General features: G+C 44.5%; 1 protein-coding gene across 1 annotated transcript in view; it reads left to right on the top strand.

Moving 5' to 3' along the window:
* The first annotated feature begins 552 nt into the window (after positions 1-552).
* The window catches only part of scn5lab (sodium channel, voltage gated, type V-like, alpha b), a 583,358-nt gene continuing 565,640 nt past the window's right edge, over positions 553-18,270 (top strand). The window contains exon 1 of the mRNA XM_073054976.1: positions 553-681. The gene's annotated coding sequence lies outside the window, so the exon portion shown is untranslated. The remainder of the gene's footprint in view (positions 682-18,270) is intronic.

The following is an 18,270-nucleotide window of genomic DNA, read 5'->3' as shown; positions in this document are numbered from 1 at the left end:
TTCAAACACTAATTATCCACATTCCTCTGCAGGCGCTGCCTGAGCAAATTAGTTCCTCTAAAAGTTTTTTTTAAATGTTAGTTTTGTGGTTATGATTACCAAGAATAGTTGTTTTTTTAACCAAATTATTCAGTAAGTTCAGATTTTTACATGACTCTGGTGGGATCTGAACTCTTGTCTCTCTGAATTGATAATCAAGGTTTCAGTCCTACCAGTCCAGTAACTTAGCTCTTTCTCCTCCTTACGAGGAAACTTGCTTCCAACTGTCAGGTGCACTGTCATTTCCATCACAGACCAGGTAACACCCTAGATTTTCTACAGGTGAAATTTAGAATGGGGAGGTCTTTAGCAAAAACAAGATGATTCCTCTAGTCATAAACAGGAACCACCCTTGTTGTCTGCTGAGGTGAGGTAAACACAACACCTTACAAAGCTCTGACTTTGCAATAACCCAGAAGAATACTTCGATGACATTGGGATTTGTTTCTGTATTAAAAATTATATTGTTTCCTGTCAGGTGCCATTCCTCCCATCTGCCCTTGGGCAGGGAGATCATTGTAAGCTGTCATTTGGTCCCATTAGTGCTCAATTTAACTCTGCTGTTGTGATCTAACAAAGAAGATATCACACAGTATAGTAACGTAGGAGAAAAATGGAGAAAGAGCTGTATATTTTCTGAAGGTAATACCATTTTATTTTATTTTCTTGCATGTCTGATGCCTTGTTCACTAAGTTACTTTGCCAGAAACGAGGAATTGAAGGAAGAAATGTTTCAGCCTTTGGCAAGACTCTTGCCGAATATAATGCCTTGTGAACAAGTCTTTCAGAAGAACACTAGAAGCAAGAGCTGTGGTGGTGGAAATGGTTTGTGATGTGATCTGTTTATCTGCTTGTGAATTCAGTTCATGTTGGTGATTCTCTTGTGGGCCTTGTGAATGGTTTTAGGCCTTGTCATAGTGCATTCTCATTCAAGGAAGAAACCTGTGGCAAGGGATAAAAAGTAATAACAATATAGCTCAGGCTTCGGCTAGGTTGAAAGGATTAGAAGGGAATGTAGAGCAAATCAGGAAGTGAATGAACAAATTGACGACACACCTGGGCTATAATAATCAGAAACTTGTATTGAGGAAGGACAGGTGGGGTGGGGAATTCAATGATGAATCTAGTTGGACACTGAGCTGTGAATCTGGACTTAAATAAGCTGCAGGCGTGAGGAGTGGAATGTAAAGTGATATACCTAGAATTTACCAAAGCAATCTTGAATTCCATAAGACATAGGAGCAGAATTAGGCCATTGGCCCTACTGAGCCTACTCCATCATTCCATCATGTCTGATTTATTATCCCTCTCAACCCCATTTTCCTGCCTTCTCCCCACAACCTTTGATGCCCTTACTAATCAAGAATCTATCAGTCTCCACTTTAAATATAACCAATGACTTGATCTCCACAACTGTCTGTGGTAATGAGTACCACAGATTCACCACCCTCTGGCTTAAGAAATTCCTCCTCATCTCTGTTCGAAAAGGTCATCGTCCTATTCTGAGGCTGTGCTCTCAGGTCCTAGTCTCCCCCACTATGGGAAACATCCTCTCCATATCCACTCTGTCAAGGCCTTTCAACATTTGATAGATTTCAATGAGATCCCTTTTCATTCTTCTAAACCCCAGTGAGTACAGGCCCAGAACCATCAAACACTCCTCATACGTGAACCCTTTGGTTCCCCGGATCATTCCCATGAACCTCTCCATCGCCAGCACGTTTCTAGTGTCAGCTGTTACTAAAACAGAGGGAAGTAAGAAGGGAGATGGGCAGAGAGGCGAGATGCTGAAGGTGAGGTAGCTACTTCCTATCAGAATGAGAATCAGGCTTATTGTCACCATCACAGGTCATGAAAATTGTTGTTTGTGGCAGCAGAACAGTGCAAAGAATTACTGAACTACTAAATAAAGAAAAAGCAGAATAGTGTGGTAGTTTTCATGGGATCATGATAGCAACGCTTTCTGTGTAAACAAGATAGCTGTGAGATGTAGGTTGGTCTCATGTACCCTATTGCCTTGGGTAAACATGATTTTGAATCCAATGCCTAGAGACACAGGAAACCGGCCCTTCGGCCCTTCTCATGTGTACTGACCCAGTTGTCTACCTGAGCTAGTCTCGTTTGGCCCATCTCCCTCGACATCTTTCTATCCAGTTTAGCTAAAATTTCTTTGCTGTCTGCAGGTGTCACGTGTTACTTAAACTTAGCACCCAGATTGTCAGAATAGCTGGTCGAGTGGCAGATGGAAGGTTTATTTATATTCAAAATGTCTTTGTTCCTAAAAGCTTTGGTTCTTGACTGCAGTATTATTGTTGTTTCAGCTGTACTCTTTGATTGCTGTGTTCTGATGAAACTATTTTTTGAGACTTAACACATTTTTTGTCTCAATGTTTCCTCTGAGTATTCATTGTGTCATTAAGTAATGTAACCTGGAAATGACCATTCAGCCCAACTCACACGTGCTGACCACAGCGCTCACCTAACTAGTCCCATTTTTCTGCGTTTGGCCCATATCCATCTCAACCCCTCCTGTCCACACTCACATCCGCATGCCTTTTGAACGGGCTGAAAAATGGCCGATGGAATTCAATGCAGACATGTGTGATGTGTTGCACTTTGGGAGGACAAACCAGGATAGGACTTGCAAGGTGAGTGGCAAGGCACTGAAGGGTACTGTAGAACGGAGAGATCTGGGAATTCTGATGCATAATTCCATAAAAGTGGTGTCACAGTTAGATAGAGCCGTAAAGAGAGAGCATTTGGCACACTGGACTTCATAAATCAAAGGGCGTACAGGAGTTGGGATGTTACGTTGAAACTGTAGAAGACGTTAGTGTGATGTTTTGTAACTTCAAACCATTAAACTAATTAAAAGGAAAAGACCGAGAGTTCGAAATGCAAGCCTTAGTTTGTCCTTTACTTTAAATGAGGCGTGAACTTATCCTGGGGCAGTGTGATGACATTAGCAATTCATATAACCCATAATGAATTAATGAAGCACACAAAAATGTTTAATCAACTAATATATGTACAAGATTACTCAAATATTACTGAAATATTAAATACCTATCAGTTGGTGAGGGCTAAGTTAGAGCTTTGTGTGCAGTTCTGGTCACCTACCTACGGGAACGGTATCAAAGAGACTGAAAGAGTGTGGGGAAAATCTAAAGGGATGTTGCTGGGACTGGAGCACCTGAAATGTCAGAAAATGTTGAACAGGTTTAAGATTTCTTTCTCTGGAGTGTAGGAGAATGAGGGGAGGTTTAATAGAGGTATACAAAATGACAGGAGGTATAGGTAGGGTAAAACAATACCAGAACAAAGTGCAACAGCTCCAGAGAGAGAGCAGTGCGGGTAATGGCATGTGAGCTGCCCTTTCTCAGGGGATACAAAGGGGCAGATCATCACCTCGGGTTAGTTCGATCTATTAAGGAAACAAATCACGTGCTGTCTCCCAGGAAACGATCCACCTTGCGATGTGTGGAAAATACCAGGAGATGGTGCAGCCCTGTTTTCCTATACAGTCTTTTCCCAGCAGTGTTTGAACTATCACCGGCGTCCCATCGTGGCACAGCTGATGGTTGCGAGTGTGCCCGCACTCAGATTCTCAGCATCGTACTCCCGACCGTAATCTCTTGAAGGCTTCCCGAAATTCCCCGTGCTCTCCACGTTTTACTGCATCGCGTGTGTGACCTGCAGCTGTGCTTCAGTAGGAGTACTTCCAGCTCCGCGTTAGCTGGTGGCAAGTTCCAGGTTTCAGAATCAGAATCAGAACGTGAATGCCAAAAGTGGAACTTCCCGGTGGCCAAACGTTTTAATTCTGCTTCCCATTCCCGTTCCGATGCTTCGGTTCACAGACTCCTCTTGTGCCAAGATGAGGCCACCCTCAGAGTGGAGCAGCAACACCTTATATTCCAACACACACAAAATGCTGGTGGAACACAGCAGGCCAGGCAGCATCTATAGGGAGAAGCGCTGTCGACGTTTCGGGCTGAGACCCTTCATCAGGACTAACCGAAAGGAAAGATAGTAAGAGATTCTTACCTCCCTATAGATAGTAAGAGTTTCTTCTCCCTATAGTTGCTGCCTGGCCTGCTGTGTTCCACCAGCATTTTGTGTGTGTTGTTGTTTGAATTTCCAGCATCTGCAGATTTCCTCGTGTTTGCACCTTATATTCCATCTGGGTAGTCTCCAACCTGATGGCAGGAATATTGATTTCGCCTTCCGGTTTAAAAATAAATCTCCCTCTCCCTCCTCTCGTCTTCTATTCCCCACTCTTACTTCTTCTCACCTGCCTATCACCTCCCCCTGGAACTCCTCCTCCTTCCTTTTCTCCTGTGGTCCACTCTCCTCTCCTATCAGATTCCTTCCTTTCCAGCCCTTATCTCTATTGCCTACCTAACTTCACCTATCATCTTCCTGCTCGCCTCCTTCCCCTCGCCCGACCTCTTTATTCTTCCTATCCAGTCCTGATGAAGGGTCTCGGCCTGAAACTTCGACCGTTTATTCATTGCCATAGACGCTGCCCGACCTGCTGAGCTCCTCCGGCACTTTGTGTGCGTTGCTCTGGATTTTCACCATCAGCAGAATTTCTCACATTTATTGCTGAATGTTGTCAGAACATCAGAATCGTGTCTATCACTTCTGACAAATGTGGGAGTGGTACAGTCCAAGACATAAAATATTAAAGATGAGCACTGAAGCGCGCAGCAAAATGTGTTGTTTGTATCATTGTTTTGGATGTGTGGGGCCGGCCTGCCGGTCGGTGTCAGCACAGCATACCCACAACCTACTAACCCTCACTAATCGTCTGCAATGTGGGAGGAGACCGGAGCACCTGGAGGAAATCCGTGCGGTCATGCGGAGAACGTACAAACTCCTTACAGACAGCAGCAGGATTAGTGATCGCTGGCACTGTAAAGTGATAGCGTTAACTGTTATGCATAAAGAAAGAAATAAACAGAAAAATAAATAGACAGACAGATAGTTTTTCAAAGAGGGATAGTGAGGTTGTGTTTATGGGCTAATGGACCCTTCAGAAATCTGCTAGCAGAGGGGAAGATGTTCCTAAACCATTGAGTGTGTGTCTTCAAGCTTTTGTACCCCTTCCTTGATGGTAGTAGTGAGAAGAAGGCAAGTCAAGTCAAATTTAGATATTACTTAACAGCCAACAGTATTTTCCAATCATAACCAAGACGTAGAGGATGCAGATAAACTATTACATCTGGACTGGGAGTGGTCGCGGTGTCTGAACATGCCACCATCTTTAGTACTGGGTGGTGGGGGTCCTGAACGATGGGTCGTGCCTTTTTTGAGGTGCTACCTTTTGAAGATGTCTATGATGGTTGACTCCCCAATAGTAACAGGTCAGTGCTTGTGGCACGTGTATCTCTTACCTGTGGCTTAACATCACAAACAGCAGTGGGAGTAGTCAGGTCACTGGCTCCTCAAACCTGCTTCTCCATTCACTATGATCATGGCTCCAACAAAGACCTCCCTCATTCCTTTAAAGTGCAAACATGTGTTGATCTCCCTTCTAAATTTCATCTGCACCTGACCTTCTAAGTAAAGAGCCTCCCGTTTAAAACAGAGATGAATACATTTTCTTTTATAGTCATAGAATCCCAAAGGCATGGAAACAAGCCGCTGGCCTATATCGCCATGACGACTGTATGACCAGCGAGCTAGTCCCATCTGCATGCTTATGGCCCCAAGTTCTCAGAACCTCTCCTTTCCAAGTACCCATCCCAGATGTTGATGATGAGCCTGCCTCAACCATTATTTCTGGCAGCTCATTTCAAACATGTCCCACTCTTTATGTGAAGAAGCTGTCCCTGATGTCCTTTATAAATTTTTCTCCTCTGAACTTAATCATATGCCCTCTTGTTTTTAGCAGACCTACCAAGGGAAAGAGACTATGTGTTTATGTGTGTTCATCTTATCTTTGCCCCTCGTGATCTTCTGTAACTCCCACCCCCATCTATCTCCTATATTCCAGGGACTGAGGGCAGCATGGTAGTACAATGGTTTGCACAGCACTTTACAGTACCAGCAACCCGGGTTCAATTCCCACAGCTGCCTGAAAGGAATTTGTATGTTCTCTCTGCGACCGCATGGGCTTCCTCTGGGTGCTCTGGTTTCCTCCCACTGTCTAAAGATGTACCGATTGGTAGGCTAATTGGTCATTGTAAATTATCCTGTGATTAGGCTCAGATTAAGTTGGGAGATCGCTGGGCAGTGCGACACGAAGGGCCAGAACTTTATGCAACCTTCCTTTGTAACTTGAGCCCTTAAGGCTAGACACCATTTTAGTAAATCTATTCTGCACTCTATCTAGTTTAGTAACATCTTTTCCTACAACAGGGTGACCAAGACTACACGACACTCAGCAAGATCTTGTATAATGTTTCAATAGTTATGTGTCTTGAGATGGAGAGGAAGAGAATGAAGATGAATATATTGGGAACAGTGTCCTGAATGATTTTTAAGGCAGATAAATTCTTGATAAACAAAGGCATCTGGTCAAGTTAGTGGTCATTTACACAATTGTGGTGAGGTCGAGGTACAATGAATCTACAACAGTATGTCTGGCATGCAATTTCAGACATCACACAGAACGTGTCTTACGCATAAATTATACAAGACAGTGAAGAAAGAGGTTGTGTAAAACAAGTGTTCAGTGCAAAAAAAAAACAGTCAGATTTTCACTTGCAATTTTTATCGATGTACCTATCAGGATACACTAAGTTCAGTAACTGCTCTTAACGAGACTGCGAGAAACTGCAAAGAGTTGTGGACACAGCTCAGCACAGCACGGAAAATAAGTCTCCCCGACACGGGCTCTGAGATGAGCTTTATTTGTCGCACGTACATCAAAACATACAGTGAAATGCATCGTTTGTGTCACAACCAAAGCAGTCCAAAAATGTGCTGGGGGCAGCCTGCAAAAGTCACCGTGCTTCCGGTGCAAATACAGCATGCCCACAACTTAGCCATTCTAACCCGTTGGAGGGAATCAGTCCTGGGGAGAACGCAGAGACTCCTAACGGAGGGAATTGAACCCTGATCGCTGATCACTGTATTAACGTTACGTTAACCGCTATGAAACTGAGCCACCCCGGTGATTCAGCAGATCTGTGGACGGTGTAAGAGAGTTATTGCTTCAGCTCAAAGACGCTTCTTCACAACAGTGAAAGGTTACCATGAGTAGGCATTAAGTGTGATCTGATATTACAGTCAGATCAACCCTTGTCTTATTAAATGGCAGAGCAAGCTTGTGTGGCCTGGTCTTCTAATGCTGCTACAGGCCATGCCCAGGTCACAAGCGGGTTTTGCTTTTACACACATCCATAGGTTGATTTTGACCCTCTTAACAGAGACGAGTGATCCTAGCCATCATCGATACTCTTCAGAGATTGTCAGTGATCGAATAACCAGGACTTGTGATATGCCCCAGCTGCTCAGACCTGCTCCCGTGGCTTCACATGACCCGAAGCAGATGCTACACCTTGTCCAAGGGTAGCGGAGAGAGGGAGCATCTTACACCTGCTTTGGTAGAGACGTATCTCCACCCCACCACTCAGAAAAACACATCCAACTGATTAAAAAACAGGAATTATTAAAAGTGGGGAGTGCAAGGAAACTAGTTCTATCATTGGTGCTGTATACACCAGACTTCTGAATTTAATAATACTCTGGGAATTTATTCATATGTTGGTGTATCCATGGGTTGAGTTATTGTAACCCAGGAATGATCTGTGTTTCCATGTAAAATTAAGGTCAAAAAGGAGGGAGGGTGAAAGTCTGTCAAATCAGTGAATCATAAAAACTGGCTAGTTATAAGTGCCACGGTAGCATAGCGGTCAGCACCAGCAATCACCGATGGGGGTTCGATTCCCGCTGCTGTCTGTAAGGAGTTTGTACGTTCTCCTGTGGCGACGTGGGTTTCCTCTGGGTCCTCCGGTTTTCACATTACAAAGGTGCACAGCTGGGACTGAGTGAGTTGTGGGATTGCGATATTGGTACAGATGTGAGAATCATTCAAAATGTTGTAACTGTGAACAAGGTCACCGGAGAGACACTGAAGCTGATGAATATAGAAGTGTTTTATTCAGCAAAAACAAAGAACAGGCATTATATTGAGACACTTTTGGAAGAAAAAGCCTGCTTGGCCCAGTAGGGCGAAGGTGGTAGAGGGTCTTTTAAGAGACTCTTAGGCAGGTGATTAGAAAAATAGAGGGCTATGCAGTAGGGAAATTCTAGGCAGTTTCTAGAGTAGGTTACATGGTCAGTACAACATTGTACAACACTGTAAAAATAGAGAGAGTACAGAGGAGATTTACTAGAATGTTACCTGGGTTTCAGCACCTAAGTTACAGGGAAAGGTTGACAAGTTAGGTCTTTATTCTCTGGAGCGTAGAAAGTTGAGGGGGAACTTGATCGAGGTATTTAAAATTATGAGGGGGATAGATAGAGTTGACGTGGATAGGCTTTTTCCATTGAGAGTAGGGGAGATTCAAACAAGAGGACATGAGTTGAGAGTTAAGGGGCAAAAGTTTAGGGGTAACACGAGGGGGAATTTCTTTACTCAGAGAGTGACAGCTGTGTGGAACAAGCTTCCGGTAGAAGTGGTAGAGGCAGGTTCGGTATTGTTATTTAAAGTAAAATTGGATAGGTATATGGACAGGAAAGGAATGGAGGGTTATGGGCTGAGTGCAGGTCGGTGGGACTAGGTGAGAGTAAGCTTTCGGCATGGACTAGAAGGGCCGAGATGGCCTGTTTCCGTGCTGTAGTTGTTATATGGTTATAATGTGCTGGAGATTTCTATGTTCTGTGTTCAATATTACATGATAATTTTAAACGCTGAAGATCAAAGGTAACAGCAGGACAACTCTATAGTTACAATGTACCTACAATGCCTCTTTTGAATTACAGATAGTTTTCAAACACCTCCTTCTACGCACCCATACTCCAGACACCTAAAATGAACGTTAATCCCCATTGACTGCACATGCAGGTATCTGAGGTCCAGGTGAAGTTTCTTTGTTTGCGATTGGCCCCAGCCTGCAACTTCAGGAAACCCATTGTTCTGAGCCGTGTTTTAAATTCCATCTACAATCTGCATTTAAATCAGAATCAGAATCAGGTTTATTATCACTGGCATGTGATGTGAAATTTGTTAACGTAGCAGCAGCAGTTCAATGCAATAGATAAAATAGAAGAAGGAAAAAAAACACAAAATAAAATAATAATGTAAATAAATCAATTACAGTATACATATATTGAACAGATTAAAAATGGTGCAAAAAACAAATACTGTGTATTGAAAAAAAAGTGAGGTAGTGTCCAAAGCTTAAATATCCATTTAGGAATTGGATGGCAGAGGGGAAGAAGCTGTTCCTGAATTGCTGAGTCTGTGCCTTCAGGCTTCTGTATCTCCTACCTGATGGTAACAGTGAGAAAAGGGCATGCCCTGGGTGCTTGAGGTCCTTAATAATGGACGCTGCCTTTCTGAGACACCACTCCCTGAAGATGTCCTGGGTACTTTGTAGGCTAGTACCCAAGATGGAGCTGACTAGATTTACAACCCTCTGCAGCTTCTTTCGGTCCTGTGCAGTAGCCCCTCCATACCAGACAGTGATGCAGCCTGTCAGAATACTCTCCACGGTACAACTGTAGAAGTTTTTGGAATCTAAGTATGGTTGCTGTTGAATTTAATATCTGCTATGCACCCTAACTCCAGAAAACGTCCTAACGAGGAGAATGTCGTGAGACCTGTGGGCTTCCCCCAGCACAAGCCTCACTGATTTGATATGACACATTTCACTGTATGTTTCAATGTATGTGTGACAAATAAAGCTAATTTTTAAAGGAAGCTGGGAATGTTAAATGTAAAACTATTCTGAACTAGAGGAGGGAGAGAGAAAACAGGGAGCTACAGCTTAATGTCTGTCATTGGGGAAGTATTATAGTCCATTAAATAAGGAAGAGGGAAAGATGATTTGGAAAGCCATAATATAATTAAATAGAATCAATATGACTTTATGATAGGGATGTCATGGTTGACAAATTGAGCAAGGAATCAAAAGATGCAGTGCATTTGGATTTCCACAAGACCTTCATGTTACAGGTACTCAACAAGAAGAGGCAAGAACAGAGAAATCTACAGCACATTACAGGTCCTTCAGCCCACAGTGTTGTGCCAGTCATGTAACCTACTCTAGAAGCAGCCCAGAATTTCCCTACTGCATAGCCCTGTACTTTTCTAAGCTGGAACATTCTAGAACATAGAACAGCACAGGAACAGGCCCTTCAGCCCACAATGTTGTTACGAACCAGCTACTAAATTAGTAATCAAATGGCCAAATAATCTCTTCTGTCCGCACAATGTCCTTATCCTTCTATTTTTCTCACGCTTGTGTGCCTATCCAAATGTCTCTTAAAAGCCTCTAATGTATCTGTCTCTACCACCGGTCCAGGCAGCACATTCCAGGCACCCACCTCTGTCTGTGTGTATAGATACATATAAGACATGCCCCTCACATCCCCTTTGAAATTATTCCCTCTCACCTTAAATGTATGCCCTCTGGTATTAGACATTTTGACCCCGGGAAAAAGGTACTGCCTGTCTACTCTATCTATGCCTCTCATAATCTTATAAACCTCTATCAGATCTCCCTACAGCCTCAGCTTCTCCAGAGAAAATAACCCGAAGTTTGTCCAACCTCTCATCGCGAAATGGATGGTATATATTTGCAAAGGTAGAAGACAATGAAGTTGCTTTCAAGTTAGCAAGCTACAACAAGTACGCTGTTACTTTGGGGCCTCAGATTTTCCTTGGTGATTTCTGAGGGAAATTCTTCAGCCTGGGGGGTGGTGAATCTGTGGAATTCATTGCCACAGAAGGCAGTGGGGGCTAAATCATTCAGTGTGTTTAAGGTAGAGATTGATGGGTAAGGAGGTTAAGGGCTATGGGAGGAAGACAGGAGAAAGGGGTTGAGAAAATATAAAAGAAAGCCAGGATTAAATGTCGGAGCAGATTTCATATGGCCTAATTCTGTCAAAGTCAAATTTGAGTTTACTGTCATCTGCACAAGTGTATGTAAGTACAGAAGCAATGAGAAACTAACGAGGCAGCATCACAGGTGTGTACTAGCATCAGATAAGCAGCATTCATAAGAAAAACATTAATTACAGACAATCTTTACAAGAAAGAACACAATTAAAACAAATCAAATTCCATTTCAGTGCCAAGTTGTCGTGGTGGTCATAATGTTGCTAAATGGAAGTAGTGGTTAGGGGTTGTGCAAGTTGTTTCAAGATCCGAACTGGTGGTACGTGACTTCAGCTTTCTGTTTGTCCTGCTTGATGTGAGCTGTGAGAAGATGGCATGGCCTTGATGGTGATGGATCTTCTGTAGGTGTTGCCACTGGCAGGGAGGGATGTATTATGGCAAAGACCACAGCTCTCTGCAGCTTCACACATGCCTGCTTTCAAATTTCAAATCGGATCGCGATGCAACCGGTCAGGGCACTTTCAACAGATTGTCAGAGTATTCGGTGACAAGTCCAACCTACGTAGTTAATCTCCTAAGTAAGTAAAGATACTGGTGCTCTTTTCTTATGATTCCAAGGATATAAGACACAGGAGCAGATTTAGGCTATTCAGCCCATTGAATCTGCTCTGCCATTCCACCATGGCTGATTTATTAACCCGCTTAACCACATTCTCCTGCCTTCTCTCCATTACCTTTAATGCCCTGACTAATCAAGAATCTATCAACCTCCACTTTAATTATACCCAATTATTGGCCTCCGCAGTTGTCTGTATCAATGAATTCCACAGCTTCACCACCCACTGGTTAAGGAAATTCCTTCGAGTCTCTGTTCTAAACAGACATCCTTCTATTCTGAGGCTGTGCACCCTGGTCCTCGACTCACCCACTATCGGGAACATCTTCTCCACGGCGTATGTCAACACCCAGGAACTTAAAGCTGCTGATCCTGTTCTAATGTCTTACGGCCTTATACCTTGTTTAAAATCTATATCTTATGGATCAATCTTATATTTTATTCATAAGCTATCTTAAGTTGAAGGTCTGAGAGTATTCTATGTAGGTTTGCTGATGATGCAAAGATGGGTGGGAAAGTAAGTTGGGAGGTGGACACAGTGAGCTTGCAAAGGAGTGTGGATAGGGTGGGTATAAAGCTGGAGTACCGTTTGCCGTCAAAGTACATGTCTGTCACCATATACTACCTTGAGATTCATTTTCTTGTGGGCATTTACAGGAAAATAAAGAAAATAAAGAACCTATGAAAAACCATACATAAGCGTGCAGAAGATGAAAACCCACAAAGCTGTGCTGTCTTAACCTCCCAGATCAATCTAACCTTTCCCTCGTACAGAGTCCTCCATTTCTTCTTTCATGCACGAGCCTGTCTAAGAGTTTCTTGAACGTCCCTCAGCACCTGCCTCTACCACCACTTTACGTAGCATGTTCCATACACCCACCACTCCCCACGTTTAAGAAAAAACATCTTGGTTCTGACATCCCCCCCCCCCCCCACCCCCCCAACCAATTTTCTGTCAGCTCTTCCCAGATCTAACCACTCATCTCAGGTCCCACACCACCAGGTTCAGGAACAGTTATTACCCTTCCACCATCAGGCTCCTGAACCAGCGTGGATAACTTCACTCACCTCAACTCTGAACTGATTCCATAACCTTCACTTTCAGGGATTCACAACTCATGTTCTCAGTACTTTTAAATTGGCACAATTTGTTCTCCTTTACACATTGGTTGTTTATCTATTTGATTCTATCGTATTACTTTATTTTGCGAAAAATGAACCTAAAGGTAGTATATGGTGACATGTATGTAATTTGATATTAATTTTACTTTGAATTTGAATGGCAGCTTACCAAATTAACTTACCAACCCACATGTCTTTGGAGACCGACATAAACTCAGTGGCCACTTTATCAGGTACATGTTACACCTTGTTAATTCAAATATCCAATCACATGGCAGCAACTTAATGCATAAAAGCATGCAGACACGGTCAAGAGGTTCAGTTGTTGTTCAGACCAAACATCAGAATGGGGAAGAAATGTGATCTAAGGAACTTTGACCCTGGAATGACAGGTCTCTCTCTCTCTCTCTCTTTCTCTCTCTCTCTCTCTCTCTCTCTCTCACACACACACACACACACACACACACACACACACACACACACACACACACACACACACACACACACACACACACACACACACACACACACACACACACAAGGCTGCATCTGTGGAAAAGAGTACAGTTGACATTTCAGGCAGAGCTCCTAGGTGAGACCAGGTGAGGGGGAAGGAGAGTGAGCGTGTGAATGATTTGAGAAGCTGGCAGGTGATAGGTGAGACCAGGTGAGGGGGAAGGAGGGTGTGTGGGACAGATTTGAGAAGGTGTTGGGTGAGGGGGTAGGAGAGTGAGTGTGTGTGAATGATTTGAGAAGCTGGCAGGTGATAGGTGGTAGAGCTAAAGGGCAGAAGAAGAAAAAATCTACTTTGAGAGGACAGTGGATGATGGAATAAAAGGAAGGAGGTGGGAAACCAAAGAGGTGATGGGCAGATCATGGGGTAGAGATGAGGAGGGAAGAGAGGAACTTTCCGTTCTCTCTCAGGGGAGGACATCTTTTCACAACTATGAACACGAGAAAGTCTGCTGCTGGAAATCCAGGAGCAACACACACAAAATGCTGGAGGAACTCCAAGCCAGGTAGCATCTATAGAAATAGATAGTGGCTTTATGGGCTGAGACCCTTCTTCAGGACTGAGAAGGAAGGGGGAGGGTCCCAGCATAAAAAGATTGGTGGGGGGGGGGTGAGGGAGGATAGCTAGAAGGTGATAGGTTAAGTCAGGTGGGTGGGAAAGATCAAAGGCTGGAGAAGAAGGAACCTGACAGGAGAGGAGAGAGAACCAAAGGAGAACGGGAGGGAGGAGGGGACCCAGTGGGTAGTGATAGGCAAGTGAGATGAGGTAAAATGTCAGAGTGGGGAATAGAAGGGGGGGGGAGATTTGAGAGAAGGAGGAAACAATATTCATGCCATCAGAGCAGAGCCTACCCAGATGGAGTACAAGTTGTCACTCCTCCACCATGAGGGTGGACTTTTCACAACATCAGGGGCATGTATAAGACTCAGGCACATGGATGAAGGAAAGATGAGGGCTCTGAGTTAGATTGATTTTAGAGTAGGTTATTAGGTTGGCACAACATCGTGGGCCAAAGGGTCTGTACTGTGTTCTTTTAAAACTCGGAAAGACCACTTGCTTCCTGCAAACTGAGGTCGACAATGCATGGCCACCTTCACCGAAACCACTTGATTTCGAGATCTCACACAGTCACTGTGAAGGTTGAACTCACACATTAGCCCAGGAACGTAACCATTATGCCACTTAAATCGGCAGCTGGCCACACCCAGGTGAAGCATGCATGCAAATAACAGAAAGCTAAATGCAAAAAAAACCTGCTGTTCCAGGAGTCTGTGACTTCAGTCTGACTTCACTCCCGAGTCTGAGAATGGAGGGTTACGGTAGTTGCATGTCTTGTCAAACCAGTATGTAGCTGAATTCACACACAGGGAGGGAACTGGGCACAAAATGAAGGAAGCAGCGAAAGGTGGATCTGATGGAAAACAGGTTGTTGTGAAATAATAACATCAGTGTAAAGCATCTGGGACAAGCAGCCCCTCTTTGTAGTAAATGAGAAGCACAAGACATTTTGCAGAAGCTGGAAATCCAGAACACACACACACACACACACAACACACACACACCACACACACACACACACACGCACACGCACACGCACACGCACACGCACACGCACACACACAACACACACACACCACACACACACGCACACGCACACGCACACGCACACGCACACGCACAACACACACACACCACACACACACACACACACACACACACACACACTCACACACACACACACACACACACACACACACACACACACACACACACACACACACACACACACACACACACACACCAGCTTGTACCCTCTATTCATGCTTTACCTTTCCCACCTAGTGTTATGTATATTTTACGGGTCAAACTTCCCTGTGTGTTACGCAAGGTGAAAGGGCATTCTGGGTAGATGATTACACAGCTGCATGTCTTCCTCACCTTTCTATCTCTTGTCACTCTTGGCTACTTGGCTTCCCGGTCTCACAAGCTTAACACCTTTAGTCTCCAGCTTCTCACTTCAACTCCCCTTCCCCATTCCCTCTCCCACCTCACCTGGCTTCACCGCTCACCTGCCAACGTGTCCTCCTTCCCCTCCCCCCACCTTCCCACTGGCTTCTGTCTCCTTCCTTTTCAGCCCTTGTGAAGAGTCTCGGCCTGAAGCATCAGCTGTTTATTCCCCTCCTTACATGCCCATGCCTGACCTGATAAGCTCCTCCAGCATTTTGTGTGTGTTACTCTTTCTCTGCATTAGAAAACTTGTAATTCCATGAAATACACTTGAGTGGCCATTTTATTAGGTACAGCTGTACTCCTGCTTGTTAATGCAAATATCTAACCTGTGGCAGCAAACTCAACACTAACACATAAAAGCATGCAATGGGGTCAAGGGGCTCAGTTGTCGTTCAGGCCAAACATCAGAATGGGGAAGAAATGAGTTCTAAGTGACTTTGACCGCGCGCGGTTCCAGACGGGGTGGATTGAATATCTCAGAAACTGCTGATCTCCTGTGATCCTCGCGTACAGCAGTCTCTCGAGCTTACAGAGAATGGTGCAAAAAACAAAAATCATCCTGCGAGTGGCAATACTGTGGGTGAAAACGTATTGTTAATGAGAGAGGTCAGAGGAGAACGGCCAGACTGGTTCAAGCTGACGAGAAGGTGACAGTAACTCAAGTAACCACACGTTACAACAGTGGTGCGTAGAAGAGCATCTCTGAATACACAACGCTTTGAACCTTGAAGCGGATGGACTACAGCAGCAGAAGATCATGAGCATACACCCAGTGGCCACTTTATTAGGTAGAGGAGGTACTTTAAAACCTCCGTTCTCTCCAAACCTCAACAATTCCTTGGTTTACAAGAGGTAGGTTAGTTGACTGCTGTGTTACTGGTTAGTACGGGGAATGCTGTAAGGATGAAGGGAGTCGTTGGGCCTGTGTGAAGAGGAATAAAGTTAGGTAGTGCAGAGAGGAGGAATGGGATTGGTAGGACTGGTTCCCTTGGCAGCTGATTCTCTCTCAGAGGGATGGTCTCCTGTGCTGTGTAAAGAGCAAGGATATGATGCTGAGGCTTTATAAGGCGTTGGTCAGACTGCATTTGGAGTATTGTGAGCAGTTTTGGGCTCCTTATCTAAGAAAGGGTGTGCTGGCATTGGAGAGGGTCCAGAGGAGGTTCACAAGAATGATGAAAGGTTTAATGTATGAGAAGCGTTTGAGGGGCTTGTACTCACTGGAATTTAGAAGAATGGGAGGGGGGAATATTGAAAGGTCTAATAGAATGGGTGATGAGAGGATATTTCCAGTGCTGGTGGAGTCTAGGGCCGGAGGGCACAGCCTCAGAACAGAATGTTCCTTTACAGCAGAGATGATGACTTTCTTTAGCCAGAGGGTGGTGAATCTGTGGAACTCATTGCCACAGCCGACTGTGGAGGCCAAGCCATTAAAGCAGAGGTTGATAGGTTCTTGGTTGGTAAGTGGGTCAATGGGGAGGAGGTAGGAGTATGAGGTTGAGAAGGATAATAAATCAGCCATGATCAAATGTAGGAGCTGACCTGATGGGCTGAATGGCCTAATTATGCTTTTATGTCCTATGGTCTTATAAATTAGAATAGAGTGGGAGGAGGAGCGTGACGCTTTACAGCAGTAGTGACCTGGGCTCAATTCCTCCCGCTGTCTGTAAAGGGTATGCACATTCTTCCCGTGACTGTATGGGTTTTCTCCAGGTGCTCCAGTTTTCTCCCACCTCCCAAAGACTTACGACGGCTGGCAAGCTGTGGGGAAGCTACACTGGTGCCAGAATCATGGCGATACTTGCGGGTTGCCCCAGCACATCCTCTGACTGTGTCGGTCATTGACACAAAAAACGACGTATTTCACTGTATGTTTTGATGACTCGATGCGCGTGTGACAAAAGAAAGCCGGTCTTAAAGATTTCACACGTTCCCTTTCGGGCAGGGAAATCTGTTTCTTCTGCTGTGCCATTTTCACCAAGTTTCTTTTCAATAAACCTCTCCGATTATGGATTTCTGGTGGAGTCAGATTCAATTCCTAACCCTTACGCACAGTACTGGAGTGCGGAGCCCTTTGCTGGAAAAAGATGTCCCGACAATGTCGAGGTTTAATTGGGGAATCGATTTCTTTTGTCACACGCACTGAGGTACAGAAAGTATCTTTCTTTTCCTTATCACCCACATGGATTATTTCATCGCATCAGTGCACTGAGGTAATGTTTAGCCAGAGGGTGGGGAATCTGTGGAATTCATTGCTCTAGGTGGCTCGTAGTGCACGATTTCAGGCTTTTGTATCTCCTGCCCGTTGGAAGGGTGGGGGAGAAGAATGTCTGGGGCAGGAGGGGGTCTTAGATTATGCTGGTGCTCGACTGAGGTAGAGAGGAGTGTAGAGTGTAGGAGGGAGAGGCGAGGCTGGCCTCCATGTTGTACTGAGCTGCTCCACAACCCTCTGCTGTTTCTTGGCGGTCTGGCCGGGCAGGCGTTCTACTACGCTGCGATGTGTCTGGATCGGATGCTCTCTATGGTGCGTCTATAAAATGCTGAGTTTCTTCAGCTTCCTCAGGAAATAAAGGTGTCAGTGGGATTTCTAGGCCGAGGTGTCTACGTGGTTGGACCCGGACAGGCCAATGATGATGTTCACTCCTCGGATCTCCTTTTGACCTCAGTATCATGGATGGAAACAGGACTGTGTTCACCACCCCAAAATCCTTCTGGAATCCAGTGACCAGCTCTTTTTTTTTTGCTGACTTAGTGGGAAAGGTTGTCGTAACATCACATTACTAAGATTTCTATCTCCTTCCTGTACTCTGACTTGTCATTATTTGAGACTCAGCCTACTTTTCATAAAATAAATAATCAGTGTTCACGCTGATGTACAGCCGTGACCCACGTAGTGGTTCAAAGGTTCATTTATTATCAAAGTATACAACTCTGAAACTTTTCTTCTCCAAATAGTCA

The sequence above is a fragment of the Hemitrygon akajei genome, chromosome 8 (genome assembly GCF_048418815.1).
Source record: "Hemitrygon akajei chromosome 8, sHemAka1.3, whole genome shotgun sequence".
NCBI classification, from domain to species: domain Eukaryota; kingdom Metazoa; phylum Chordata; class Chondrichthyes; order Myliobatiformes; family Dasyatidae; genus Hemitrygon; species Hemitrygon akajei.
This window is presented reverse-complemented; position numbering and strand designations above follow the sequence as displayed.